The sequence below is a fragment of the Apis florea genome, unplaced genomic scaffold (genome assembly GCF_048593485.1).
Source record: "Apis florea isolate Af1SG1 unplaced genomic scaffold, ASM4859348v1 contig_3326_pilon, whole genome shotgun sequence".
Classification (NCBI taxonomy): Eukaryota; Metazoa; Arthropoda; class Insecta; order Hymenoptera; family Apidae; genus Apis; species Apis florea.
In genome coordinates, this window is record NW_028256739.1 from 198,060 (window position 1) to 224,681 (window position 26,622).

General features: G+C 41.6%; 1 long non-coding RNA gene across 1 annotated transcript in view; it reads left to right on the forward strand.

Annotated features, from left to right (window-relative positions):
• The window catches only part of LOC147657043 (uncharacterized), an 84,006-nt gene extending 57,606 nt beyond the window's left edge, over positions 1-26,400 (forward strand). The window contains exon 3 of the long non-coding RNA XR_015293204.1: positions 25,317-26,400. This is a non-coding gene — a long non-coding RNA (uncharacterized LOC147657043). The remainder of the gene's footprint in view (positions 1-25,316) is intronic.
• The last annotated feature ends 222 nt before the right edge of the window (positions 26,401-26,622 follow it).

Consider the following 26,622-nt stretch of genomic DNA (forward strand, 5'->3'; position numbering starts at 1 on the left):
CTCGTGGACGGAAAAGAAAAAAAAAAAAAAAAAAAGGAAAGGAAAAGGACCGTGCAATCAATATTTTATCACCTCCCTTGTGTCATCGAGAACCACTGTAGGCCTCCTTCCGCGGACCATAGTTCAACCGATGACATTTCAATAAACCCTTTGGGGGGGGGGAGGGAGGGAGGGATAAGGTCAGCCTGAAAGCCCGCTAACTCGCCCGTGGCCCGTTTCGAGACCCGTTTCGGATGCCTCATTTGAATGTCTCGCGTTTAAGATTGCGCACGATGCATAAATATCCGGATAATAAACATATCCGTTCGGCGAGTTTTGCGAAGCCTGCAGTACGAATCAATACGGATTCATCGTGTTAATTTTCTATCTCCGGAGGATTACAATCGTGGAAATGGAAGGTGAAATTGTATCGCGAATTAAGTAATCTTCTAATACGGGTGTTCATTACAGGAGGATCTGGAAGAATATCTGGTTATTAACAGCGTTCGTACGAGTAATAACGTATTATCGTAATATCTTAGGAAGACGCGATTTAATTCGTCCACGTTGAGCTCAGACGCTCGTATCACGTGCAAAAGAATTCAACTGTTTATTCGTTAAGCTGATTACACTTCAGATTTCGTAGTCTCGTGGCTCGCGATAGGACAAGATTTACATTAACTAATTCCTTTGCCTTACAATTTAATTCATTCGTAAACCGTGTTCCATTTCGCAATGCAACAATATTATTTCCCCGGCCATAACGCTCGAGAAACGTTAAGTAAAATGAGTCGGATGAGTTGTACATCACCAAAAATGTAAATGTACCTTGTTAAAAATTACGAAGAAGATCGAGAGGACTTCTTCCTCTCTCTCTCTCTCTCTCTTTTTTCCACCCCTTCCACGGTTTCATAGCTCGAATCAGCTTGCTCGAACAAAGAGAGGGGACGACTTTGCCGTGACAAAAGCGGCGACATTTCAACAAACTTGTTAGGGAATAAGGTCACTCGAGTCCAACGGCGTAGCCCAGACCTCTCGAGAACCTAGAATTGAAATGCCAGTTCGAAACACACCGCGTCGAGTGGGTAATTTCAGGAAAACTCGGCGAAATTCTGCGTCCTTGGTGACGCGTGACGCGATAATAACCGGTGTTAAATTGCTCGCCGGCCATTGTTCCACGACCTGTCACGTGAATCCTGGCCAACCTATTGTAGATATAAACGAAAACGCCACGGAGGGGGAGAAGTGAATTTTTCAATCCGCGGATGTAATTAAAAACGATTAGAATTAAGAAAGAAGGAAATTGAACGGGGAGGAGAGGAAGCGTGGCGCGATAGCGTGCCCGTGGATGATTTAAAATTAACCGTGGCAATTTCCATCGACGGAGTTGATGAACTTCATTCGTTAGTACCACTTTTAAGTGGCTTATTAAAGCCTTGAGCGGAGATCCCTGTAATTAGTAATACGCTCTATTCCGGGTGTATAACTCCCCGCATTAATGCACCTTTTCATTAATGCATCCCAAGCATGCCTGCATCGCCAGTACCTTTCGTTTTGGGATCAATGTGTTTAAGAACGATGCTCTTGACATTCGTTGAGAGAATCGATCGTTCAATTAACCCAATTGATTGGAATAAATTGGAGGGGAGAGGAGGCCATCGAGTCACTCGGTCAAAAATCGAAAATTATCGAGAAAAGGAGAAGAAGAAGAACAAAAGACGAGGGATTAAAACTTATCGATACGATAGATTTTCGAACGAACGAACGAACGAATGAGGGGAACATATGGCCGGTTTCTCGAATTAGTCAAGGTCGGTGGTGAAAAGGAAACGGAAAAGGGGGAGAAACAAGGGAAAACGCACGTTCCGCCGCGCGGTTACGGAAGAGTCACGCGCGGAAAATGGGTTTCACGTGTCACGATGGAGAGGATTCGGAGAGGGAGGATTCGTTTCTCTTTCTTCGCGGGTAGAAAAAGTTTTTCAGACCTCCTACGGCGGGGTGGGCAACGGGTGGGGTCCGTGGAAGCCAATTCCTTCTCCATTGTGCGTAAATACTGAATCATTGGCAGCCATAAAGGCGATTCCAGCGAGGTATTTAACGGCTTTTAAGATGGCTCGAAGCTGCGAGAGCGTCAAGACTCCCTCCTTCGCCCCAGTCGTTTTTCATTTTCCACCTTTTCACATCGATTTCCGCGCCACAATGAAATTTCAACGGGGGCCGTTGTGCAGCTTGCGCCGACCAAGAGAAGGAGAAGAAGAAGAAGAAGAAGGAGAAAAAAATAAATAAAAGTGGACAACAAGGGAGATTGAGAGACTGTATCGAGCGAGTTGTTAGATAGAAACGATTTCTTGGAAAAATTGATACGTCCCGCTTTCAACTCGTGCTCCCCGGCCGAGTGAAAAATTCATAAACCGGGTGGCGATAAAATGGAAACTAGTTTACAACGTTTAACGTTTGAATTAATTATTACATCGTGGATGGGATGGGGTGGATCCGGTGGCAGTAACCGGCAGTGTCCCTTAATTATTTATCTCGATCTCGAATACGAGTGCGTCGAAACTCGTTGTTGCATCGAGCGCGGAAGCGCGGCGTAATCGCGCTTAGAAATAGGTCCATAACGCCACAACTAAAAGAGAGGAGGGGGGGAGGGGGGGGATGGAAAATTTCAGCTATCTCGTGGAGGACGTTGCATGCAGGCTGTTTGCGCTTGTTTTCTATTTAGTCTACACGAAATTCCACTTGCTCCGAATTCGCGAAACGTCAGCCGCATGCTTTCTAACTTGGATACGGTTCCTAATGTTCGGTCTGGTTTGTACAAACCGGTTCGAAAAATCCATCACCTCTTTCTCACGAGAAGACAATGATTTTTGTGCGATTGAAACGCACGCTGAAATTACATTTCATGGATATTTTCATTTTTGAAGAATCAAGAAACGATTCGAAAAGACACGAAGTGTATCGAGAAATTCCATGTTTATTCGATCGATTTCCAGATCGAAGCTTTCAACTTGCATCACGAGCCAACACTTCTTTACGAAATCGTCCGATTTCCTTTTTTTTTTAATTTTGCACAAGAGCGCAAATACGCACCGATCGAAATATGGTCAAATCAATTAGGAGTATCGCTTCCATTCATCGACATCATCGCGGACAAATGGCAAATGCAAACGTCATTAACGGTAACCATAACAGGACAACCTTTGTCCTCGAACAATATGGCCCGCCAACAAATAGAATTCCCAATTAGTTCAATTGGAAAGGTGTTACCGTTTCACCATACGCGTTCCCAATTATCCCCATAGTTAAGCTTGATTTACATTACCCGAAAATCAAATATATTAACGGTAAACGGCCCCGATACACGCACACACCATGCCCCTCTCCCCCTCCGTATCATAGATACGTTTATTCGAATTGGACCACCGCGGTTGTCCTCGGCCGTCGCAAATCTTGTTGCAATTTCCTATCGATCCGCATCCGCGACAATTTCCAAACTCTCCGCAACTTGGACGCGGAGATTTGGACGGAGAAGGAGGAGGAGGAGGAGGAGGAGGAGGAGGAGGAGGTGGGTTTCGACGCATAATTCCTGCCACCCACATAACTCGGCCCCGTCTTCGCGGCGTGGAAATTCACGGCGTGGATTTGGGGTGGCGCGACAGCGGCGAATTTCCGACCGAATTTGGCGACGATCGTCGTTTCACGACGTCGAACGTAACCGTCGAACGTGACGTTTACCGATTCTCGCTTCTTCCACCCAGTTTCCTGATGACGTATGCATGAAATTGCAGGCTAGTTTATCGGCCGTCGACATGCAAATTGTGACACGGGGGAGAAGGGGGGCGACCGTGTGCGTTCACGCCTCGCCCTCACGCCTACCTCCCTACTCCTCCCCTGATTCACGTCGTGACTCGGCCACGATTTTCGTTCGAAACTAAATTTATCGAATCGCCGTCGACATCGGAGCGCATGCATCGAGGAATGCCCCGGGAAAGTGTTTAGCGTATAATCTGAAATTTCATTAGTTAAATGGACTATCGTTAACTTCGTCCAGAGCTTCGTCTCGTCCAACACGTTGAATACGTGTGGATTTCGGATTGATGGAAGGACCGGTCGAGGTCGGTTGCAGGGAGAAAATAAAGAAACAGCGCGCTTCTTTTCTTTTTTCTAAATGAGGAGAGGAAGAATTTAAAAAGAGGAACATATGATGTGTAGAATGTGTTTGAAGAGGGAATTGTGTTACGTGTGAAAGTTGTGCGCGTGTCAATTATCGTCTCCAAAAATTGTCGTTTCTCAGAGTTGTGCCTCACCGGTCGTCATCCGGTGCCGGATCAGGATTGTGTCACCGCGGGTGATCACGTAACGCCGCAGGTGTGCCAAACATTTTTCAGGAAACGTGAGCGGCCCGTGAGCCAAAATTATACGAAATCTCCAGCGGTGAAACGTCCCTTCTGTAAATTTCGACCTCCTCTCTCTCTCTCTCTCTCTCTCTCTCTCTCTCGCGCGCGCTCGCTCCATCATCTTAAACTCTCGTGGAAGTCCCGCGGACACGTCGTTGTTACGCGACTACCGAAACTTACGTCTTTATGCCCGGGGACAAACCTCGAATACGTTACGCGAGATACATTTCTAATTAAGGGAAATAAGTTGTGCAGAAACTTTGCTCGATATTTGCCCGTATATTAATCACGATCGTATGAATTTCTCTGTCATCGTCACGTATTCGTTTTATCATCGGGATAATGGTTGTCTTAATAACCACGTATCGCTCGCGTAAAAATTAGTTAGGATAAAGTAAAAGTATTTTTTTTATCGATAAAAATAAAAAAACTATAATTATTCTTTCTACACACGAATTAACTTTCACTACAACGGTGGTTGTAATGATTACACTACGATATATTAAGTGTAATAATAAATGATGAATATGATGAAAAATAAAAGATCGAATCATCGTTCGTTCATCGTAAAATGGGGAAAAAATGATTCGTCGTAGAGTTGCGAACGAATAATTGTGATCACGAGATTAATGAATAATTAATGAAAAGAAAGAAAAAAAAAAAGAATTTTTTTTTTTCATGCTTACACTTGAACAAATCCGTGTACGGAATGAAATTTCACGCAATGTCGCGCCTCGCGAAACCAATGAAACGTTCGACGTGATCCCGCAACTGCATTAACGCGGCTCCCGATTTATTTATTTACAAAAACGTGATTCGAACGAGGAAAAAAGTCCGGCGCGGCGGAAATGTTTTCGATAACCGGGCGAATAAAAAAAAAAAAAAAAAAAAAAAAGAAAGAAAAAAAATATAAATTCGAAAATTCGGTAGAGGGAAACGGGTTGGACGATTACGATTCGTAATTTCGATTCAATTTCCATAAATTCTAGTTAAAGTTTTATTTTTAATCCTCTCATTTGCAATCAATCGTAAATACAATTACCGTCACCGATGGAACAAACGAACAGAGTCCCGTCCAACAATTATTGACTGGTGGTTATCGATACTGGACGGAATGAAATTTTTGAAGGCAGTCTGCCGCTAAATTCAGATTAATCGATGTAGTACGTATGGTTATATATATATATATATATATATATATATATATATATATATATATATATATATATATATATATCGTATTCAGAGAAAAAACCGGTTGCAACGATTCTATCACAGCGAGTCAAGAATTTAAAAATTAAAAATCGACGAAAATGATGGAACAAACTCCCCCTTAATTTCACCAGCGAAATCACCAGTGCCAAATAAATTTTGCATATAGGTGTTATATTTCTTGTGCCGCGCAACACGAGATACCATCAAGATTTACGAAAAATAATAGCGGAACTGGCACGCATCGATACGCTCATCTCGAGTCGATCCATCGACGACGATTCGTGCAGGTGTCCCGAATATTTCTCTTCTGCCACGGGATACCTGAACGCCGCGTGAGTCGAAATTACACGAAATCTCCAACAGAGAGAGAGAGAGAGAGAGAGAGAGAGAGCTCTCCATTCGCTCTCCACCTCCACTATTCCACCCATCGATTCTCAGTTGGCAAACGGTTGTTTGGTTTCGCGATTCGGGACACAATACGGGATATATCTTTCTTCAGGTAAGCGGAGGAGTAGTTTCAAATATTTTTGTAATAACGTTGGAGCGAGGGGGTGGGTGACAGAGGCAACAACGGGATATGTCTCAATGTTTTGGTCCTTTCGTTCAGCTGTCCCCATTGTGGATAGGGAAATTAACAATGGGCCACGGCTCGAATGACGTTTCTCTCAAAGTGTGTATACCTGCAAACGAGAGGGAGGTCCCACACCGACGGAGGTCCCGTTCTCGAGACGATCTCGAACCGCTTTTAGCGACACTTAAGCGATCGTCTGCGGCATCAGTTTGCTCTTTTGTGGCCTCCACGTTTTCGGATATACGCGCCACCACGCTTCTTGTGCCGGACCGAGGGATACGTTGCTGCAAGATGGATACCTTCCTGGTGGCGCGAACAATGGCGGCGGAGTCGTTCTGCTCGACGAACGTTTAATAGATTTGTTGTTGCTCGCCAGCGAAGCGACCGGAAAACGAAGGGCTCGGCGGGAAACCGAGGCTTCTTTCTTCTTCTTATTCTTACCTCGAATCGATATCGTAAATGGCTGTTCAACAGCGTAAGGACCTTGTTTTTTTTCCTTTTTTTTCGCTTCGAACGGACCGCAACAAAGAAGCGTTTATTCTGCGTTGGCCACCTTCTGTTCAATTCCATTATTCGATGACAAGTTTGGAAATTTTCTTTTAATCGAAGAATTAATAATAAAGGAACGATCCTTGCCGGTTTTTCCATCCTTTCTTTCCTTCTCCGTTTACTTCTCTATCCTCCTTCTCCTCATTGTATACCCGTTATTATAAATTGGTATCCCATCCCATCAGTATTCGAGTATTCTCCATTCGAAGCGAATTCCGTTAAAAATAATAATTTGTTCGCTCATTCGAAAAATCCTAGAGTCCAGAATTTAGTTCTCTCAGAGTATAGTAATAACCACAGAGAACAAGGTTCGTTTAATGTTCTAATATTCGAATCGCGTGTAGCGCTAAAAGATCGAAAATGTTGGCAAAAAAAAAAAAAAAAAAATGGAACCCCGTAATCTTGGAGCGACAAAGGAGGAGTAAGGAGTTTCGAGATCATTTCGTGGCGAGCAATTATTCTCATATAGTTATGATTAGTTACCGGCGAAATATAGTATTCCGTCTAATTGCATAATTGTATCCCCGTTTAAGGGGACTCATTTAATTTCTTCACTTTGTTGCGCAAATCTTGGCTCCTTAATAGGCCGGGTCGATTCGAAATGAAAGGGTTCGACACCCGTACACATATATATCAATCCCGAGAAATCCGTGTATCTGACGAGGCCGCCTTCTCAGGTGGCCGGATGAAATTATATGGCGAGGCACCACTGTCTAAACGGTGGAATGTAAATGCTACGTCGGTTGTTCGTCAAACCGACGTTACAGGCCAGTAATTACTCGACAATCTCTCGAGCTTGGATAACTAAACGCTCGAGAAGATCGTAGGCGGAAGCGCTCGATCGGAATAATTCGGATTAATCCGAAATGGAACCACGTCGATCGTAATTGGCGAACAAAGAAAATATTCTTACGGTAAAATTCCGATAATTCCAGGACCTCGATAGTTGCCGGATTGTCGAACATCCAGGATTATCGGGCTATGTCTCCCTGCTAAGATTCGGACAGAGTCGTTAGGTCTGAGCGATAGGTCGTTCCTTCTAAAAGGATTTTTAAAATTATTTAAAATTATTTCCCTTCCAGATTATTTGAGATTCTTCTGGATACATCGTTTCCACTTTATCTTTTTCTTAATCATTCATCGAATTTCGGGATGGAAAAATCCCGAGGAAACTTCGTTCTGGAAACGATAAGTTTGTTAGGAAATGTCAAGGTGGAAAAGATGGAAGGAAGGAAAGTAAGAGTCGTCTTACGTTGTTTTTTTTTTACGCCCAGCCTTCATAAATCTTTTCACAGGGTCGGCTCAAAGAGAAAAGCGGCTCTCGCGCTCTCGAATCGAATTTCTTTTGCCACGTGGCGGTCGTATTTTATTGTAGATTCCGGGAGGATCTTTAAAAAAAACAGGAACAGCTGCCTATCCACACTGGATTATTCTGTTTGTTGTAAAGACATTTGAAGGGATAGCCCGGGATCGTAGTTTGTGTTTGCGTTAAACCGCCCACCCTTCAACATCTTATAATAGCACAGCTTTCGCAAAGATTAACTTCGAATTAGATCTGCTCCGCTTGAAATTGAGGGATTTACAAGTAACATTGTCGTGTAGAACAATATTGTTGCAGTAACTAATCCTTCGAGTAAATGGCAAACGCTTTTAATTTCTTTTTTTTTTTCTTGTCACGCAACAAGTCACGACACTTTTGAGTCGTTCGAACGATTATTTTTAACACGAGTAATAAAAAGTTGATTGAAAATTGATCGAATTGAATCGAGATTCGATCTTTCAAAATGATCGTTCGAACGATCATTTATAATATATCGATAATAATATTTACAAAGCAGGAAAATTATATTTTAGGATAAAATTATTCTCGCTCGAAGGGAACAATTCTAAAATCACGAAAAACTTTTCAACATGATCCAATATTTATCACGGAAGAGAAGAAGTAGCGTATGCTGTTCACAACTTTTCCCTCCTCGTATTTTTCAAGCAAACTTACGTCACCTTAGCTTCTCCGCAAAGTTGACTACTTGACACACAATCGCTCACCAACACGAACGAATAGGGCGGCGCAATCGTGAACGGGATACGAGCTAACAACACATTCGTTAAATCGTGCCAACCTCTTCTCGAATAGGAAGGATGAATCAGATTCGAAAAATAAAAAGGAACGTGTTTTTTGCGGGCACCACAAGTTCCGTTTTCATCTTGCAGCAACGTTTGCTCAACTCTTTGCAGAAAGCGGACTGCTCGGCTCATCGCCTTACAAAATGAGTTAAGCAAATGCTCTCTTCCTCTTCCTCCCTCTCTCGAAAAGACCGTTTAGCGGAAACGTAATAAAATGGACTCGAATTATGCTTATTCTTCAAATTATTCAAAGATACCTGCGTCATTCCGACGGAAACGAGATATTTCAAAGAAGGAAGGGATATTAAAGGTTTTTTTTACGTGAAAACCTCTTTTAAGCGAATTCTCAAGAATTTTTTTATCGAAACGCAGTCAAATTCCCTCGATTGAACCCTTCGATGGCTTCTTAATCGCTGTTATCAACCGACATTAGTATTCCGCATTAGGTTACTACACCTTCTACCCACCTCTGCCCATATCTCCAGCTATTAAATCAATCATCCCAAAGATTGGTTCGATCGGATCGAAGGCACGGGCCACGCCCATAATTACGACACTACGTGACAAGTTTGACGATATAGTCTGCAAATTTGCTCTCGTTTTCATCGATTCCGTCCACGATAATTTCGTCCTTATTTTTTTTTTTTTCGTGCTCACGAGAGAGAGAGAGAGAGAGAGAGCAATTTATCGTGCCTCGTAAGTTAGAATTCCTTGCGCAATTTTTAAAATTCACCAGGCATGGAAATTAACGAAGACAAACAAACGTTGTTGTTCGCCCCTATTTCCTCTTGATTGACCGGTACGGTGTATCGGCCGATTATTCCTTCAACTCGAGCCAATTCGAAATTTCACTCATCCCTAAATCGCCTGCGCAACCCTAATAAACCCTTTCTTCCGATCCAATAAACAAAGCATCTGAAACACTTTCATCCCTGTTGTTTTTTCGAGACCTTTAACCGGTGTATCGTGGATATGTACACATATAAAAAATAGGATATTTATGCAACGAATTGCCGGTTGAACCGGGCAAAGACTGCGGGATCGAGGAGAGGAAGGATGGTTTTGGAGGGGCGGGAAAGCTGTTTTTCGACCCTCGGCCGACACCACCCTTCCCTCTTTGCCCGGCTTTCCGCCGCGAGCAACAACACTCGTCATTTATAAAAGCGACCCTTTAAAATAAATCCACATCGCCTCTCGGAAGAACTGCTCGGAGGGATGCGCTCACGCCAGTTTCATCCCCCGTTATAATCCACCCCCCGTTAGCGATGGGATCAAGTGCATCGCAAGTACAATTCCAACATCGACGACGGATCGTATTAATATGCAATAATTTTAATTGCAATATTCTCCGGGAAGAAGAAAGGAGAAACTACTTTTGTGCTAATGTAGTATCAAAATTGCTACTGCGAATCTTGTTGAACGAAATTCTGGAATAAGAATATAAGAAAAAATTATTTAGTCAATTTCTTCTAAATTGATTATACAATTGGTATATAATTTTCGATTCTGAAAATTTGTTCACTCCTAAAATATTACTCTGCGAAACGAATAACTCGAATTGGATCTTATTTATTTATTCATTATTTATTCACGTATTGAACTCGATCCCATCGCTAACAGCCCCGTCCTCCGCCGAAATACGACGAATCGCTCGCGGCTCTGTGATTAACTTCCATTCATTGATGGTTTAGCGGGGCCGCAAAATCGGAAGGTCAAGCGGGATTTATTTGGACATCGATCGAGATACCATCTTATTTAGCGATGATTACGAGTGAAAAATTCGACGGATTTCAAGTCATTTACAAAGATATTTCTTTTTTTCCTCTCTCTCTCTCTCTCTCTCTTTTTCATAGAATATTCCGCGATACAATCGAACCATCAACCGTGTAGGAGCATTATTTATTATTATTTCGATCACGTTCCATATAGATCCTTCGTCGGGCGGAAGAGAGAGATCCTTTAATCCGAATGACGTCGTTACAGCTAAGATAATGGGGATATATTCGTTTATTTTCGATAAGATATTACGAGGAGGATGCAAAGATTTTTATGGTCGGAATAAAAAAAAAAAAAAAAAAGAACGACGACGAGAGTAAAGAGAAAAATATTTTTCCCATCCGACCTCGTAAAAATCTGCGTGCGCGATGACGGTGAAAATAAATCAGCGGAGGCGGTTGGTTTATCGTGAAGCTAGTGTCGTGTTACTAATTCATTCGACCGTGAAATCTATCTGTGCCTGTATTCGGTTTATATATATATATATTTTTTAAAACATTGCTGAAAAGAAAAATTTATATTTAAAAAAAAAAAAAAGAACATCGCGATAAGGCAACGTTATCATACGATAATGTTTTTTTTTTTTTTTTTTTATATCAAATTTGACGAAAGAATCGAATTATATTTAGGATATTCTGAGTAATCGAACTTGCGGATCGGATAATCTTGGATCACGTGACGCGAAAGCAACAACTCGAAGATCCCAAAACTCGATATCAACGGGGATTTGTGGATCATCGCAGCAAGCAATTTGATATTCCTTCTTTGCGAACGGACAAAGAGGAAAGGTTGATACATTTCGATCATGCTCGGAAGCAAACTGTTCTCGACACAGGGCGTTTCCAGGCGAGCGAGTGAACTTTACAGATAAGTCCTTAATTAATCGAATAATTTGCACATGGATCGTCGTCTCCGGTCAACCTCAGCACGTGGTTATCCATCAAACGGATAGTTTGTTGGCCCAACGATGAAATTATGCTTTGTGAACTGTATTACGGTCGATCGAGGCTCTGGGTTACGTGCCTTTTCCACTTATCCCACAGAACGATCCGATATTGACGTATGTCGGTTAAAATTAAATCATATTTAATTATAAGATTGTTCAATTATTGAATCGATACATTTTCCCAACGTTGGAATCGAACGTTTGAACGTAGATGTATGGCCTAAAAAAACACATAAAATTAAAAAAAACGTTTAACAATTTCCAGTCAAGGAATGGGACAGACAGAAGGATCGTCGACATGTTTCTTAATCAAACCGATGTTCTCGAAGGCCAGTCGTCGTTCGTTCGTCTCATCGTCATCCGGTCTCGCAACAGTGTTCGATAAACCTGTATACACGCGATTATATCAACCCGTAATCTCACACGAGTTAGAGAGGAAATAGATAGAAATCTCTCCGGGATAAACTTAACGTTTAATCTCGTCGCATTAAGGATGTACATCCACTTAATTAAACCGTGGACATCTCTAAGCTAACGATTCTTCTTTCGAACGAGGTGGCTCGTTACAGGGACGGAACAAGGATAGGGGGATTTCTAAAAGCGCTTCTCGCGCTTCATTTCACTCCACTTTTCGACAAGTTTATACTTCTCGCTGTCGAAATTTGCGTGCTTTGATTAATTAAACGAATGAAAAGTTGGTCTTTTAAGAGGAATCGGAGGGGAGGAGGAGAGCTCCTCGAGAGAAATTATTATCCCCCGGTTGATATCTCGTGAGTCTTCGCAAGAAAAATAAAGAAAGAAAGAGAGAAAGAGAGAAAGAAAAAAAATGGAAATCTCTCATAACGAAGGAGGAAATGAAGCAGCTCCGGTGAATGGAGAAGCTCCTCTTAAAGTGACCGTTTAATTAGACAAATACCGTTATAACCGGGACTAACGGCTAATGCCGCGTTTATTTACTCCTTGTTTCCGGAATAGCTCCACGCTATCAGACTAATCTTCTCTCCACCCTTGGATACCATTTGCGCAATTCCCCGCGATCCATTAAAAATGCATCTTCCCTACCTAAAAGGGTTATTGGATTTCCCTTTAAACAGGCAAGAAAATCCTCTCGATGATCTCTTTACCAATTACTCGTCTCGTTCTTCTCCAACTTAGGCTTCTTTCATTTCTCGGATAATTCCATTTCATCGTGACCCCTCCCCCTTTTTCTTTTTCCAAGCTTGATCCGGATGTATCGTGATCCCACGATTTAACGTAAACAACCCGTGTTCAAGGAAACAATATCGTCGAGGACTGTACGAGTTTTGGACTCCCTCGGTTTGGGTCAAGTACTTGAATGAAACAATTAACATCCACCGCGTTTGCATATAACAGTTGAGCCCAATTTCCCTAACGAGGGAAAATTTCTTCCCCTGAGGGGAAGAAACGGATTAATCGTTGGCTGGTGAGATTTTCGAATCTCTTCAAAGATGTTTGATTGGATAAAATATCCGTTGTTTCTTTCCTTCCGTAAATGATAAAAATTAACGCGAGGGAGAGGGATATCAGGAAGATATAGCCCTATGGCGAGAGATAGGTTCCAGTGAATTGTGCTCGTACGATAATTCAGTCGTGAATCTTCCGACCGAACGGGTCCCTGCCGTTTCCAATTACAGGATGGACTTTGATTCGTTGAGAGCGACACGTCGCCGTTGAAAAGCTTCGGGATCGATATCGAAATTCTTTTGAGAGGCGCACGGTCGAAGGAGCGAGCCAGCCCTTGGGGCTATAAGCCATAAGGATGGATCTTTTGCCGGTGGCGATCGCCGTCTCGCGCGGACGTGAATCGAGGAATCATCAAAGCTTTAAAGGATCGTCGGGGTGATCGGAGTCGTTGCGATTAAGACTTGTTGCAAAAGTGTGAGGCTCATAAATTTTACATTTCTAACTACTAGGGAATAAGCGGGGATGCGAGATGTTTAAGAAACGTAGAAAGAATGCATTTTCCTTTGTGAGATGAGTTGCTTGTAATTGACACTCAAATTTAATAGGATGCTGATAGTCGAAGATTGAGAGATTGAGAAGATTGAGATAAGGAAAAGAAAATACATGATGCAATTTCGTTGCAATTTTGAATTAGGACATACTCTACTTTGTACATCTGTAATTGTGAGAATATTGCGTTTATTCGATAGCGCAAATTGCGATCGAAGGTTAAAAGTAATATACCTGCGATATTGAGGATACTTGATGGAGGAGTTGGGAATAAAAATCTCGAAGGGAGGGGGGCCGGAGGTGAGAAATTGAAAATCACAAATGGAAACGTCGAGGAAAGTCAGTTTCATTCAAGAAAATCGGTCAAAGGAAAATTTTCACCCCCGTAACTTTCCTGCCAGTTAGTTCCAGCCAATTTCCTTTCTTCGTAAAGTACAAAGCTTTATTCCCCCTTGTAACGAGCAAGATATTCCTAAAACGTGTTAAAGAAATTTTTTTTAAACAAGAAAGTTCGACGCCCTTCCAACGAAGGATGCTCGCTTTCTCAACATCGCCCTGTATCAAGACTATCCAGTCACGCACGATCCACGAACGCGATCACGATTTCTCGTCCACTCGTCTTTCTTCGCCTGAAACGAAAATCAACGACAAACTTCTTCCTCTTCCTTCACCATCACTCTCTTCTTCCATCTTCTTCCTTTTCTCTCTCTCTCTCTCTCTCTCTCTCTCTCTCTCTCTTCTCCTCGCTCTACGTACGAAACGGTCAATGAGAACTTCTGCCATATGGAAATTCAAGTTTCCACGAGAGGAGGAGGAGGCCGAGTCAGAGTGACCTCCAGCCTGCACTTTATGCTCGAAGGAAATCGATTTCGCTCGAGCGTGTTCACGTGCATCAAGCGGTAGTTGGTATTCCGGCACGGGATGGTTGGAGAAGAAGTTTTCACCGAGCGGAACGGGGCAAACGAAATTGGTGATTCTTTGTAAGCGATGTTGCGTTTCGGGAGGGGGAGGGAGAGGAGGAGGCGGTAAGAGACTGCAAATTGAAACCGCTTCGGTATTCGCGCTGTGTGGATCTTGAATACTTTTACCCTTGTTCTTACTTGTTTCCGTCTGATTTCCGGACAAATGTATGCGCTCTTTGAAACTTTGCCTCCGGCTAAGTAAAAGGATTCGTAAGTAAATCTTCTCTCCGGGGGGACGCACGAGTGTAATAATTAGAAACGATTCGAAAATTCTCGAAACTCTTTGCTCCCTTTATTATCCTTATTTCCCTTCTAGACAGCTCCGGTCGACAACTCTTTCGAGAAATCTTGAAAAACAAATTCCGTTTCCCGGAATAATTCTTCTCGACTCGAGTGTGTTCGAGCAATTCGTCGCGTTCTTCTTAATAATCGTGAGAAAAAGTTAGAGATTGCGTGTTTTTTCCATCGCAACTTTTGCGTACGTGCGAACGAACAATCGTCGAAGGAGGAGGAGAGTCGTTGTTTTGTTAAAAAGAATTACAATCGCCGGTAATTAACGTTATATCGACGGGCGCGGTTTTAAGCGTGTAAAAACACGTATAAACTGTATCTGCCTGATACACCGTCGAATGTAATGAAATTCCGATGTACCGAGTTCCCTGTTAATACCTTAAAAGCGCTCGAACGCGCATTAATATTTTGTAACGGCGACTAGGATTTAATTTATCAGCCAATTTTCGGTGCCGAGGAGAGGCGCGGAATGATCGGTGCCCATGCGAAGTTACATGAATTTAATTGAAAATGTGGAGAGGACGAGTGGGAGAGCGGCGTTGAATATGCAGATTCGCGAGGAACGTCAAACCTTTGGGATTTGCGAGCACTTTTATTTATGCAGAACAATGAGGAGCGCTGTTAACGTTTATCACAGTTTATTTAACGAGGCGCGATACCGGATAATTTAACGTCTGCTAATTTAATTAACACGTGGATGGAGCTCTATTTCACGTTGCCCATCAAATTCTTATTTTAAAACTTGTGAAAAAGAAGGGGAGGGAGGGAAGGGAGGGCGAGGGGGAGGGGGAGGGGAGGGGAGGAGGGGAGGGGAGGGGAGGAGAGGGGAAAGGAAAAATCTCGTGTTATAATGACTCCGTGTAATAATAACAATAACAATACCATCTGTTTATCTATTATTAAATCATCTTAAGAATTTAATTTCAATGTCTTATCTCTGATCCTTAACAATTGTATAATCGTCACACCATCACCCTTTGAATCTTTGTTGAATTTACTTCTTAATAATTTACAACACTTCTTAAAAAAATATTAATTTCTTTCGAAACTTCCTCCTCCATCATTTATTATTATATCCCCTTACATCATTTATTATTTAATCGATTATTTCTTCATTAACACCCGAATCGTTTGCTCCGAATAAATCAGCTCGGCTAACGGAGCTCGGCGGAGCAGAGCAGAATTCTTTCCTTTCGAACGGTGTGCGATTATGAAGCTCGTGAAAAAAAAAAAAAAGGAGAAAATAGAAAGAGAAAGAGAGAGAGAAAAAAACGGATCGTCCCTTCGACGCTCGGAAGCTATCTCTCCCGCTTTGATTTACGGGTCAGATCAGTGGCGCGTTTCGTTTGGGAACGCGTCGATCCATAATTATTGCCGTATTGTAAAGCACTTAGCCTTTATGACTACACACCGGAGTGCATAGCCATTCGAATTTTTAAAAGCCAGAAACACTCGTGTACAGCCGTTTGTTCCGGTAAATAATAGTGCATGTGGCAATAAATAAACGCGCGGGGGCGGCGGTTCCGCGCTCCATCGTATACGTAATACAAGGGACGAGCGCTATTGTACCACACCGTGCAGGGAACAGTACGTGACACCTAGTACAGAGAGAGAGGGGGGGGGAGGGGAAGAGGAAAAGGAAAAAAGAGGGGAAAGAGAAAGAGAGAAATGCACGCGTGTGGAATAGGAAATGGTAAATATGGGACGGATGAATAAAAAGAAGCGCGAACAAGCGCGAAATCACATGGAATCGCGCTCGTTGGAAATGACAGCGAGGTGTTTACGCCGTCGAAACGTTTCGTCGTGTTAAATCTTACTTTCCTCCCCGGCGTGTGTTTGCTCGCGAGATAGTGTCGGGAACTTTGCAGATTGAATGTTGAGAGGAAAATTTACGAACGAACGGTGCAGCGAGATATCGTCCCGGATTCTTTTCTCTACCGTTTTTTTGTTTGGATTATGGATACCTATTCGATTGTTGAATCATGAACGCATTAAAGTGTTAAAATTTTGTCTTGTTTTTTTTTTTTCGTTCGATTGAATTATTTTCCTTGAGATGTACATTTCTTTTATTGGATTTCTTGGTTATCGATGTATCCATAAATTTAAAAAGAAAAGAAAGAAAATATAAGCGTGTTTTTTAAAATTATCTTATTAATGTTAATTAAAATTAATAAGATGGAAGATTAATGATATTAGAAATTGACCAGTTAAACAGATTTTTCTCTAGTTTAATTGTGGATTTAACAAACGAGGAGATGCACGTTATAATATTTAAAGGGTGAAACAAATTTATATCTCAATTCCGTTTTAATATTCATAAAAATTAAAATTTGCAATAGACGTTCGCAGTTTATATAATAATATCAAAAATTCACCGCGTCACCGCGTGAATTAAAAAGGTACAACGTTTAAAATCCAATTATATAATTTTATAATTCTCGTTTAGAATCAATTTTTTTCTTCTCGTTTGAATAAATTTTTCAATCGCTCCTCGAAAAGAGGATATCACAGAATTATAATACACGTCGTACGATTGGTTCAAAGCCAAGATCTTGTACACGTATAAACGTTACGAACAAAGTGACAACATCATCAACGATTTCGCCGCGTCGTGAATTCGCATCGTTTCATATTGATAATCAATACTTCCTGAATACCTATAATCTTCAGTTAACTCGATGTGGTATTTACTGAAACCAAATAGAGCAGATGTCGATACGGTGCGCGCTGTATACCGAAACCGAGATTAACATTGGCCCCACGTCTGATAATTATGCGGTTAGTGATTTACTCGGGTGGCTGTCTTCGTATCGTAAACTTATTAAAACCTACGAGTTTCGATATCCACGGTTACACGATCGATACACCGCGAATTATCCCTACCCTCTTCTTACATTTTTTGTTTTCGAAAACTCCGTTTATCGCGTCCCGCCGTTTAAATCGAATTTAAACACCGACTCGCCGCTTTAACCCGATTGAATTTGATCTCGCCAATTCCTCCTCGATTTCGGATATTCCCCCTCGGTTTTCGGAACGGGAGAGATCGATAATTTACGGCACGGAGTAGAATATTAATTATTTAATATTCGAGGGTGGAGGAGAAATATCGGAAATATCGATCGGATCCGAAAGTGTTGTGGTCAAGTTCACCGGTGTACGTTAATTATATCGATGCCATTGGGACGTAGATATCGCGGGCGCAATCTTATCGTCTTCCAATTGATCGTTCCGCGTGTGTATTCGCGATAAATGGTTCGGGGGAATAATACATCCCCCGGATTAAACGGAAAAACTACCAACTATCTTCCTCTCCCGGCGATTCGAACGTTCGATTTCTCCGTTATATTAACTTTCTTTGCAATCAATTCCTCAGATATATATATATATATTTTTCAACCCCTGCACTATTTAGATCGCTTTGCCAATTCTGGGATAAAGGGGGATAAACGATCGGTTGCCCCTACTCTTTTCCACCCCTCCTGTTCCATGGCTCGTTCTTCGTTGGAAAGTGTCCGAGTTCTCGATCGGCAGATTTAACTTTTCCAGGAATCCAGGGATAAATTAAACGATTTCATTCTGGCCCATCTAGAAACAGACTCTAGCCATTTTAGACACAACGCGTCTTGATCTTCTAAAGCGGCGTGGCTTGAAACGGTTGCGGGTGGAAAAAGGGAAAGAAAATTGGAGCCGCTGTATATTCGCTGTACAACACGCAGCGGTTGCACCGTTTCATCGTCGGACAAAGCGTCCACTGTGCTCTCGCGGATAAAACGTTGCGTCTGCCGCTTTATATTCGACCGTCGTAACAATATATGCGTTAAAATTCCTTCTCCCCGCTTTTCTTCGAAACGTATACCCGGATCGTCATGATTTTTAATTTAATTTTAAATTAGTAATTTAATCAAGCAATCTTGCATCTTGAAAATTTGAGAATGATTTGAAAAAATATTTGTCTTCTTTCTTTTTTATTTTAACAATTTGTCGTAAAAATATCATATTTTTCGGCCTAAATTGAAACTTTGAAAGTTTTACGTTGAAAAAGTTGAAGTTGATATTTAAATATTCTTTTTTTTCACGAGCTTTGAGGTTGCTCGTTCTTTAAAAATTCGGATCAGAATCGGTTGTCGAAATCGTGGATTTTTCGGTCGGATTTAGTTGTTTCGCGTCTCGAAAGATGAGCGCAATAAATTTCGAACAAAGCGAAGGGAGAGGAGGGGCGGCACGAGTGGCACGAAGGGAGAGGGTAGCTACGATCCAACAGAGAAAGGGTGGAACCCGTGAAGAACCATAAATCTGTTGATTTACCCCGAAATGCCGGCGGCGAATTGCACCGGCAGAAGAGTGCCGAAAATAATGAATCGTGTCATATCTGCCCTATAAACCTCACATCTTTGAGACAACAATTCTTTACCAATAATTTTCCTCTCTCTTTTCCTCTTTTCTTACGATCAAAAAAATGTTTCCTCTTGTCCAACAATCGTAATTATCCTTCTATCGATTCTACGCTATTTCGTATACATTTATATAACCCAAAATTAAACTCCGTTCACTCGTCGCAATTCTACCCCTTCTTCTTCTGTCATGACTCTCTCTTCCTCCGCAATACACCCAACGTATCGTTCAACGTCCACCGCAATGGATTAGGATGCGCGACAGAGAGTTGTGTCTCCCCTCTCTCTGCCCACACAACACAAGTGGAGTTCTCTGGCGCGTTAACGACGATCCCTATTTGTCCGTTTCCGCGGAGAAAGTATCATCGGGGAGAGGATTTTCGCGGATACAGCATATAGCGCGTGGTCCAAATCCTTGAAAATCATTTCCTCCCTTTCCTCGATACTCGTCCTCCCGAATAGAGGGAAAGAAGGAGCCGTGGTATAACCGGATTATCGTCGGCGTAAGAGGTGTGTATGCCGGGGTATCGAAACGGTCCTCGCGTTCCTTGTGAAGTCGGAAAAGCCCATTTCGATGTCCCTTGTGCCATCAGGCAATCCCATTTGAGATTAGACGCAGGCGTGAATTGTGTTACCTCCGAGTTTGAGCGGATCAAAGGCAAATTCCCGGTTGGGATGCATACGTACGTAATTGATATGCCTGATGGGGGTTTCCAAGTCGGATAGTCAATTACCATAATCTTGTTGCGGGGAGAGGCCAGTCTCTGGCCATGCCGATTCCGTACCACCACGCTTCTTGTATACGTTTTACTCGCCGGGGAGGGATATCGATTCGATTTCACGAAAAGAAACAACGCTGCTCTGTGTGTGTGTGTGTGTGTCGTCTACGCGTGCATGCCTCGTGACCGCCGTTATTAGATCGAAAGTGTGATGTCCTCTTTCCTTCCCTCTCCTCGATCGTTGCTCGTTCGTTCTTCCCCTTTCAATTAGCGGCCACGCGATACATCGACGTCCCGTTAATCGTGATTGCACGACGAAGGGAAGAAGAGAAGGTGGCACTGTCGCTATCAAACGAACAGGCCTGATTCTCCGCTTTAAACTATCGGGATTTGTTGCTTACCGAGCCACCATTTGTTGCGTCGCGTTCAGAAGCTGACGAGAGACGAGCGCGAGAATGCAACGGTGTCGAGAATTCGCGGCCTCTTCGATCCTTGCCTCGGCCGTTAACGAGTAGACACGGCTCGATCAACGGCCGATCACGATCGACTGATCCACCCACGCGTATTCCCCTTGCTCGAGGATCGATCGAGTCACGCGCACACACGGATCGAACGTATTTTCTCTCGAATAATCGTGGTAATCGCCGGTTTATTCGGGGAAACTTCGCCTCGAAAACTAGTTTTCGATGTAATTGTTGTCAGTAGGAAGAAGTTTCTTCAAATGTTTCTTTTTTTTTTTCCAATTCGCGCAACGAGTTAACAACGTTTATTTTCTTCTCGTTTTGTTTCGAATTCCACGGCCGAGCGAGGATGATCAACGTCTGGGACGAGATGATTCTTTTAAAAATGGACCAGCTACTTGTGCAAATGCATATCAACGGATATTCCTTCTTTGCTTTCTTTTCTCACCTATGCAGCCCGATTAGCTGCGTATAAATACGAGCGAGGTCATTTATCAGCGAGGTATAATAGAGACGTTACTTTCACGCCATATGCCATCTCCATACAATAAGCAGCCGCTTGGTTAAATGGCTATAGCGCGCAATATGTCCTGAAACGCAACAAATAGCGAGGAAAATGGTTTGCGGAATACACAGTTTATATTTACAATGGGACAATGCACTTTCACCGTGGAGGGAGGGGTGAGCCTGCCAGTTGTGGTCGGAGTAGGAGAAAGGACACGGTTTGGCGTTTGATGGCCCCATTCGGGATGAATTTCGACTCCTCCTTAACGATGCGTGAAGCTAAATCTCCAATGGCCGGTCACTGGAATCGAGATTATACTCGTTACTTTTATATATATATATTTTTTAAAATATATCAAGACTCTCTCAAACATCTGTTTGAATATTATGTCTGTTGTGACGTTTTTTAAATCATCGTGACACGTAATGATAATTTCTTTTATCCAAAATTTATGTTACGCACAGAGATTGTATACAAAATTCTACAGCATTCTTGAAACAGTTAATTATCCGGTGGATGCATAAATCTGATAAGCAAGGAATGAATATTTATTCGAAGGGAGATTTCAGTGAGAAATGGAATTCATTAACGATAAGACTCGGTCGATTTTAGAGGAAATCTTCGTCGAATACTTTTTCTTATTAGCGTCGCATGTTGTTTATCGTTTTTTAGCGAGTTTCAGCTGGCCGTTAAGGCAACGGAATGTATAATTGGCCTGATACAATGGTGGCGCCAGTGTAGTCGGAATTTTAAGCGCAATCACTGTTGAAGATAACGCGAATCTGGAAATGGGAGTCGAACGTAGCATGGGCTAAGGGTTAATACGAAAGTGCCTCGTATTTCGGGCTCGTCCGTGAATTAATAGGATCGCGATTCCATATTCTATTTGCGTCTAAGCTAAGTGAAAAACGTAGATTCGCAAACGTGATAGTTAGTGCTGGTAGATACTATAGAAGCTGATTTCAATTTTCGGCACGATACCCACGCCGCCGTTTTCTGCATACGTTTCTGCACTGAGATATTGAATAACAGGATAATTCGATTTAAACTTCCGACAATTGACACAAGACACGACAAATGTTTTTAATTTTTACAATTTCAATTGTTTGCGATTGCAATAATTATATTCAAATATATTACGTTATATTGTACGACGAATAGCTCATTTTCCTAAAAAAAGATAAAAAGCTTTTCGTTATAATTATATATTCTACCATAAATAAAATCACGTATTAAAATATTAATACGCACATTTATTTATCATAATCTGCTTTATAAATGTATAAAAATAATAATTGTTTGAGATTGGTATCGCTGTCGTGAATTGGTATCGTTTATATTAAAAAATTAATTTATAGACTGGAAAATATCGTTGCAAACGATTTCAATCACGCGAAGATTACATTTTTCACGCGAAAAAGCGTGAAAAGAAATTCGAAATTTTGTTATCAAAACCCACTCGGAATGTAGAGGAAACCTTGCGATTGACGTCCCTTTTTGTTTTATCCAAATATCTCGACTCGTTGCCGAGATACGAGGATTCAAAGTTTCCGTAGCATTTAACATAATGCAGGAATTATGAATGAGCGCGCGACCCAGTGACCTACATTTTTTCCTGGAAGTGTGTACTACGTTTTTTCTAGGAATTTCGCGCGATGTTTTTTCCAAGAATCGCGATTGTCGCTCGCCCGGAGCTTGGGATAGGTCGGTGAGACGAGGTGCGAGCGAGAGGTCCTAGTAAGCGACAAGGACGAAGATATTAAACGATTAAAAAATTACCCTTTTCTTTACACGACGATATCTCGGGAACCGGAAGTCGTATCGAGATGAATCAAAAAGCGTTTCAAAGGGGAAGGTTCCGCGCTTCCAACGGTCTTTCATTCGTTGCTCAAAAGTCATTATCTTCGGAGTTATAGCGGTTCAAACTTTTCCCAATTTTAATAGAGTTTGGCCGCGTTTTGAGGTAAAATACGCGATAAGTATGTTCATTTCTTGAAAAATATCGCCTGTAACGATATTATTAATGGCGTAACAAAGGGTCTATCTATATAAAAATAAAATGTAAAATGTATTAATACGAAAAATATGCATTTGAACAAAAATCTGAATCCTCGAATTATATAATATTTTAATCTATTTGACGATTATTTTACCTGCAAATGCTTCTCCTTCTCGTAACTGTCCACCGTTGTTCCAGATCGAGGAGGAAAGGCTGGAAAGAATAAACGAGTGCAAAGTAATCACTAGGCGTTTGTCGGCCCGGTACTCACGGCAGGCGCGTTAATTCTAATCCCACTAGACGTCCGGCTGCCCTATCATGCATGGGTCTTCGCTAATTTGCACAATAATGGTGTAATTCCAGCGTCAGGAAGATAGCGGCCACTACCATGTCGCCTTCGTGCCTGGCGATACACGGCCGTACGTTCGATAAACACGCCCTCGCAACACCGTGTATAAACACTTTGCGTGGACGTGTTTGCGGGGTAGAGGGTTGTTCTCAAGAGTGAGAGGGTTGAGGCGGAGTAAAGGATAGCGGCAGAACCAATTAGCAGCTAGAGGGTTGAAGTGGATAAAGGACAGGGAAGATGGTGGAATTAGAGATACCGGTTAAATGAAAATGCGAAGGGAGAAGGAAAATGGCCAAAATTGAGCAAGAGGGTTAGAGGGGATAACTAGAGGGAGGAAAGAAAACGAGTCACGGTGCAGGAATAATTAAACAGTGCGGAAAAGAACGAACAAGATTAGAAGAGCTTACAAGAAAAAATAAGGATGAGAGGCATCGAAAAAAAACTAGCGAGGTTCTGGTATGAGAACGGAGACGAAATGAGAACGCTTTCGACAATGGGGAAGAAAATTTGAAAAATAGAAGAATTATGGAGAAGCGAGAGAAAAACGAGTATATAATAAGCGCACGGTAAACGTGATATTCGAGAACGTACGCGTATCGCGCAGGCTATGAACGACTGCTAGATCGCGATTTAAAGCAATGTCGTTACTGTACACCGGTGTGCAAGCTCATGTTATCGACCGTGTGTAATTCGACTGGGTTGTGTTTATCGTGCAACGAACAGCAGGCACGGGCCCGATAGTCGTTTAAACGTTACGTAAGGCACTGTCACGATTAACATAACTTCCGTCGTTCGGAACATTTGAAATAAAATTCGCCGAGATTTTATCATCGACTCCTCATGTTTTTACCGATTATTCGTGCTTGTACACGTAAATCGCGAAATATTTTACAAAACGTAACGTAACGTAGCAGTGGTAGTCGAAACATCGGTTTTGGATTATTTGGAATTTCCGTGTATACATACTTTGATCGAAAACTTTAAAATCTTTCTTTAAAAAAGGTCTAGCGAGAATGATTAGCGAAACGTGTAGTACAGTCAAAATATTTTTATCCATTGTAGCTGTATAATGAAACGAACAATTTCTAAATATATAATAAACCGTGACGATCCTACAAAAATTACTTCGAGGTTTCCTTGAACGTTAAACATTGGAAATGCATAAAATGTGAAAAAGAAAAAAAAAAAGAAAGAGATAATGTAAAGTACGTCTACTATAAAAATTACGGAACGTTCCATCATCCGGATTGAAATTTATACACGTCCCCCTTTTTTAATGCCTTCTGATGGTTATTTCCCATTCGCATAGCCGGGCGATTTAGTAACTTGTTTCATCAACGAGTCATCTCGCGTTAATTAAACGTGTTATCAAATTAACGCGACGGTAACGACAACGCGAGGCTTTAATTAAATCATTTATAACGGAGAGGGGGAGCGGCGTGATACGTTAATCATATGAAACACCGAAATAAATCGATATTACTTTTAATTAAGCAACGAGTGTTTTCCTATGTTATCAACGGAAAATTGTCGTAAATTATAATCGATGGGAAATTATCAATCACCGGATAGGATTCGGATTGAAAACCGGGCGTTGTCGCGCCCGATTCGTTCACGATCCTTCGTGATGTTTGCGCTTCGTTACAAACTCTAACAATGGCCAAAAACCGTGCATAATCCCGTCGATATATTATGTATCTTTTTGTTTAATACACATGCCGATAAACGTGTGCATTCTCTTAATGAAATTAAGTTAAATAATTATTGTAACAACGAGAAATAATAATCGATGAAAAACTGTTTTTAAATCTAATTAAATATAACGATCCTTTGAATATCTTCCTTCTTGTTATTTCACATTTAATCTTATAATCAATCTAAGGATACATTCTCTCTCTCTCTCTCTCTCACTCTCTCTCTCTCTCTGACAATTTGCTTCCTTTTAATAAGTCGGCTCCAAGGATCACTCATCGAATTAACCATTTCGACGAATAAAATTGTAACAATTAGCCAAGACCAAGATGAAAACTTTCACCCACTTTTCCATTCATTATCCCTTGCATATATTCCAAGAACTTTCTTACTTATCATATTCTTTTTATTTACAGAATTTTGAGAGCAGACAGAAGAGGATGTCCGACGATGTCTACAACGAAACGTATAAAAAGATGTAAAAAAGATGAATTAAAATTAATCCTCAACACCCCATCCCCACCGGACGAAACTAGTTTAGTTTAGTTTTCGAGTGTACACAATAACGAGATAGAGAAATGCTCTCGAGTGGCGTTTTTCGAGTGCGTTGGGAGAAAGGGAAGGGAGGAGGATTATTTAAGATTATCAACGATGCAACGGACAGCGGGGTTATATCCGTATAACGTGTATAATGGGCGAGGAAGGGGAAACAGGGACGGCGTCGGTGACTACTTTAGATACCTATATAAATTAATTGTACGATTGCGGGGTGCGTGTTGCGATCTCAAGTGGGTCCGCGAGATTAGAGGGCTGGTTTTTGTTGGATTTGCACAACAATGGCCGGATCACCGCGGCATGTGCGAGCCCGATGCTCGGTGAACCGCTTCGAGGGATCCTTAATCCCACCGCTCTCCAATTTGATACAATTTCCTGTCCTCTTTTTGTCGCGTACGATAGGGAACGCCGTCACCCAAGAGCACGTGGGCTAACCGTCGGTTTAACGCGCCTTTCGACGGAACTGCTTTTTCATTTGCTCCTCATTTACGGCCGCGTCCGCTTCCCTGCTGTCCAATAGGCGCAACGTGTCGGCTCTGATTCCTTTATTTCGTCGTCCACGCGATTTTACGTTTTATTGGGGGAGACAACAATTGGTAAGTTGAGCCTTTTAACTGGTTTATTTGCTCGATCGATTTTTGATGAGTATCCGTGTTATTCTTTTTTTTTTTTTTTCTTCCTTTTTCCTTTTCCTTTTGTTAATAATATAAGGAAGTGGAAAGTGAAATAATGTAATTTTTGGCGATACGATTTATTACAAATATCGTACGAATCAAATAAATGAGTTTCAAATTTTTGTTTGCAATAAAATTGTTTCTTTCTTGATATCAGGTAAATTCTTTTTTTACGTTTATATTGTAAACATGTACGATTATTGTTATCGCAATATTGTTAAAATTGATTAATATTGAAATTTAATAAAGAACGTTCTTGTGTTACAAGTAATTTGCGAGTAATCGATTTTTGATTTTTCACAAAAATTCGCAATTGAAACTTGTTCGACAAATCTCGTCGGGATATCTGGGCAAGCTTATTTGTTAGGGAAAGTTCTATTATTGATTTGTTTGTCAATATGCAACATGCGTGGAAAACGGAAACTGGAATATATTGTTGTTTTACAAATATGGCGAATTTTTTTTTTTTTCCCCCTGCTATGGGTTAGCCATC